Source organism: Artibeus jamaicensis, unplaced genomic scaffold, assembly GCF_021234435.1.
Source record: "Artibeus jamaicensis isolate MK-2021 breed Jamaican fruit bat unplaced genomic scaffold, CSHL_Jam_final contig_320, whole genome shotgun sequence".
NCBI classification, from domain to species: domain Eukaryota; kingdom Metazoa; phylum Chordata; class Mammalia; order Chiroptera; family Phyllostomidae; genus Artibeus; species Artibeus jamaicensis.
The window spans coordinates 128427-133131 of NW_026521753.1; the positions used below are offsets into that span (position 1 = coordinate 128427).

The following is a 4705-nucleotide window of genomic DNA, read 5'->3' on the forward strand; positions in this document are numbered from 1 at the left end:
ATAATCTTTATTGTTATTTTTATTTTTTTATTTTTAAAAGCTTTTCATTTTTTTATTTTTTTAATTAATTTTATTTAGTTATTTTTCAAGTACAGTTTTTTTGTCTATTTCTCCCAACCCAGCCTCCCCAGCCCCATGCTCCCACCTTCCTCCCATTTCCACCCCCCTTATTTCTTGTCCCTGTGTCCTTCCTATTTGTTCCTCCAAATCCCTCCCCCTTTTTCCCCTTAAATTCCCTTCCCTCTCCCCTCTGGTCACTGTCCCCTTGTTCTCTATTGCAGTGTCTTTGTTTTTTTTCTGCTTGCTTGTTTGTTTTGTTGTTTAGCTTCCTGTTAAAGGTGAGATCATAAAAATATGGAACGCTTCATGAATTTGCATGTCATCCTTGCGCAGGGGCCATGCTGATCTTCTCTGTATCATTCCAATTTTAGTGTATGTGCTGCTGAAGCGAGCACAAGGCAGTTCCTTTTATGAGGACTCTCCAAACTGTTTTCTATACTGGTTGCACCAATCTGCATTTCCACCAACAGTACACAAGGGTTCCATTTCCTATACATTCTCACCAGCACTTTTTGTTGATTTATTAATGATAATCATTTTGATAGGTATGAGGTGATATCTTACTGTGGTTTTAATTCATATTTATCTGATGACTAGTAATGTTGAGTATCTTTTCATATGTCTCTGGGCCACCTGTATGTCCTCTTTGGAGAATTGTTTATTCATATCCTCTGCCCATTTTTTAATTGGATTTTTTTATTTTTTTGGTATAGAGTTATATGAGTTCTTTATACATTTTGGAAATTAACCCCTTATCAGCTGTATTATTAATGAATATCTTCTCCCATTCAGTAGGTTGTCTTTTCATTTTATTGATGGTTTCTTTACTGTGCAAAAAAACACATATTTTTTATGTCATCCCATTTTCCCAGGGAGATATATCAGAAGAAATATTGCTAAGATAAATATCTGAGATTTTGCTGCCTATGTTTTCCTCTAGCGTTTTTATGGTTTCAAGTCTTATATTTAAGTCTTTAATCTATTTTGAGATTATCCTTGTGTATTGTGTAAGAAGGTGGTCTAGTTTCATTTTTTGCATGTATTTGTTCAATTTTCCCAACACTATTTATTGACTAGACTCTTCTTACCCTATTATATATTCTTGCATCCTTTGTCAAATATTAATTGCTCATAGAGGCATAGGTTTGTTCTTGGGCTCTCTATTTTGTTTCATTGACCTATATGTCTGTTTTTATGCCAGTACCATGCTGCTTTGTGTGCTATGGCCTGATAGTATAGTTTGATGTCAGGCACCATGATACAGCCAATTTTGTTCTTTCTTCTCAAGATTTCTGTGGCTATTCAGGGTCTTTTGAGGTTTTGTGTAAATTTTTGGATCATTTGTTCCAGTTCCGGTGAAATATATAATTGGTATTCTGATTGATAGGAATTTTGTTGAATCTATAGATGGCTTTTGGTAATTTGTACTTTTAGTGATGCAAATTCTTCCTATCCATGAGCACAAATATTTAGGTGTTTTGGTGTTTTTTTAAGATCAATATTGTATTTTTATTTTATATAAAAATTTATTCTAATATATAAAGAATGCTTCATGTTTTATATAATAATCATACATAATAATCACTGCTGACAGAAATTTCATTTTAAAAGGTAACTTTGTTTTTTTTCAGGCCAAACTTCAGTAAATTTTTGTTTTCATTTAAAAAAATTTTTATTTTTGTTCAAGTACAGTTTTTTTTTTGCCTTTTCCATCTACCTCATTGCCCCACTCCACCCATCACTACCTCCCTCTCCTGATTCCTCCTCTGCTTCATTTTCTCCATGTGTCCTTTATAGTTGTGCCTGAAAACCCTTCATTCTCTCCCACCATTATCCCCTCCCATCTCCCCTCTGGTTACTGTCTATTTGTTCTTAATTTCAATGTGTCTTGTTATATTTTGCTTGCTTGTCTGTTTTGTTGATTAGGTTCTCAAAGAAAAATAAATAAGGTTATGTGGAATATTTTACCACCCACAGGGAAGGTCATTTGAGACAAAGAGAATAATACACATAAACTTCCAGGCAAGGGTCAAAGCAGTAAGTTAAGAAGAAAATGAAAAGAGTAGAATTTTGGTTGCCAGGGATCAAGGGAAGAAGTATTAAGTTGTTAATGTTTTTAATGGGTGAAGAGTTTCAGTTCAGGAAGATGAAAAAGTTCTAGAGATGTACAGAAGTGAGGGTAGCACAATAATGTGAATGTACTTAATGCCACAGACTGTTTACTTAAAAATAATTAATACATGGAATATTACATTATGTATGTGTTTTACCAAAATTTAAAAATCAGGAAATTTAACATCATAAAAGAAAGAAGCATATGGTTTTTTAAAAAAGACTTTATGTATTTATTTTTAGAGAGAGGGGAAGAGAGGGGAAAAAAGAGGGAGAGAAACATCAGTGTCTGGTTGGTTCTTGCACATACCCAACCAGGGACCTGACCTGCAACCTAGGCATGTGCCCTGACTAGGAATTGAACTGGTGACCTATGGTTTTCAGGCCAGCACTCAAACCACTGAGCCATAGCAGCCAGGGAAGAAGCATTTAGTTTGGAAGGACAGGTTATTCTCATAATGCTCTCCGTTTTTGCCCTCTGTTAGCAGGAGGAGCAGAAAGAAAGAGAGCCTTTTCCCCAAACACAAACCAATTTTGACCTTCTCTGCCTCCACCAATCCTCCAGATAACTTGAGGGTTGCTGGCTCTTTCTAAAATATTAGTTATCTGAGTCATCAACTAGGGGTTGATGCTGGCCACTCTCAAAACTGTGTCACAGATCTCAGAACATCTAAGGCCTGTCCATATAGATGTCCAATTCCTGTGCCATATTTTAAATAATTTATTTTCAAGGAACCATCAAAACTAAGAACACAGCAGAGTTACTGCCTATTAGCAGATTATTTTACTCTCTAGGAAATTCTGAAAATTAGGTCTAGGTAGCAAAAATTTTTAGATGATGCAAAAGAAAAGCCTTTTCCTTAATCATTTAGCCATAGATCAGAGCTAGAATTGGGTATCAGTGCAGCTATTTCACCATTTGAGAAACAATAGAATTTTTTTTCCAGCATCTGATGTAACACTTTTATGGGTGGTTGAGGGAACCTTGCTGGAAGGAAGTAAAGATGCTGTGAAAGACAGAGATGCTTGCTAATATTGTTCAAATGCCTGAGGAACCCAGAGTGAGACCCACAAGCCTCTGCTCTCCTGACTCATCCCACACTTATGACCTTGCCCCTGAGATAATAAACCAGTACATAAACGCGCTTGTTACAGTGACATTCCTATTCTTTATCACTCAGTGGGTCTGGTTGTTACTATTTCACGTGCTGGATGGTACTAAGACAGCTGGAAAGGCACCAATGAAAGAACAGAGTGTCCTTTCTCAGGGAAAGGGAGCCTGGGTTGAGGCCTTGAGCAGATATGGGAGGTACAGTCCTGAAGGTTGACAATGGGCACAGACCAACACAGATCTATGAATAGGTTTCTGCACTGGGAGGTCCTTGACAATGATGGAAAAACATAAATGCCAAACCAGAATCTCGCATTAAGTGTAATGTATTTCTGGAATATGTAAGTCCCTTGGATATATAGTATAATACAAACATGTTATCAGATAAAGAATAGCTACAGTAGTTCATTGCCAGCACACAAGCTACTAAAAAAAAGAGTTAAAGGAAAGTCCTCAACAAGTAAAAAAAAAACCCTAAATGTTAACCTGAAACACCAGAAATACAGGAAAACAAGTATATAAAGATTTCTGTAACATAATAAACAATGATACTCCTCTTCAGTTTTTTAAATATATTTGACAATTGAAAGCAAAAATTAAACAATTTACAAAGTTTTCAGTGTATATAATTTAGGAGGTAAGACAGTTCTAACATAAGGGGAGAGAATAAGAGGGTATTTATTGTGGTAAGTTTTCTACATCCCACCTACAGTAGTGAAATAATGACCCTAAGTTGTTCTTTAAAGGTTACAAATAGATATTACAATCCCTAGAGCAAACAATGAAAAACTTTACAAAAGACATAAGTAAAATTACACTAGATAAAATGAAATGAAAAATGCTCAAATATCCCATAAGAAGGCAGGAAAGCAAAATCAAAGAATGAAATAACAAACAAAAAAATTAGTCCTGGCTGGTGTAGCTCAGTGGATTGAGCACGGGCCTGCAAACCAAAGGGTTGCTAGTTCGATTTCCAGTCTAGGGCATGTGCCTGGGTTGTGGGCCAGGTCCCCAGCAGGGGGCCTCTGAGAGGCAACCAAACATTGATGTTTCTCTACCTGTCTTTCTCCTTCCCTTCCCCTCTCTCTAAAAATAAATAAATAAAATATTTTAAAAAATTAAAAGTGTTAGGCTAAATCCAAGTACATTAACAATTATATTAGATGTCAAAGATCTAAATTCAAACATCTAAATTTAAAATATTAGTCAAAACTAATAAATTATGACCCAACTAAAAGATCCCCCCATTTCAGACACAACATTATTGTTTGTATACATAGAAACATTACAATTATATGTGTCATGTTACCAAAATCCCATGGAATCTACCCCCAAATCTTATAAACCTAGAATGTGATATTTGCAAAGTGATAGGACACACAGATATATAGAACAGAATACTCCAGGCTTAGAACTGTTCAT

General features: G+C 35.5%; 1 non-coding gene across 1 annotated transcript; it reads right to left on the minus strand.

Moving 5' to 3' along the window:
- Positions 1-348: 348 nt before the first annotated feature.
- LOC119039213 (U6 spliceosomal RNA) lies at positions 349-455 on the minus strand. The gene has a single exon (XR_005080574.2). It is a non-coding gene; the product is annotated as a U6 spliceosomal RNA (small nuclear RNA).
- Positions 456-4705: the final 4250 nt, after the last annotated feature.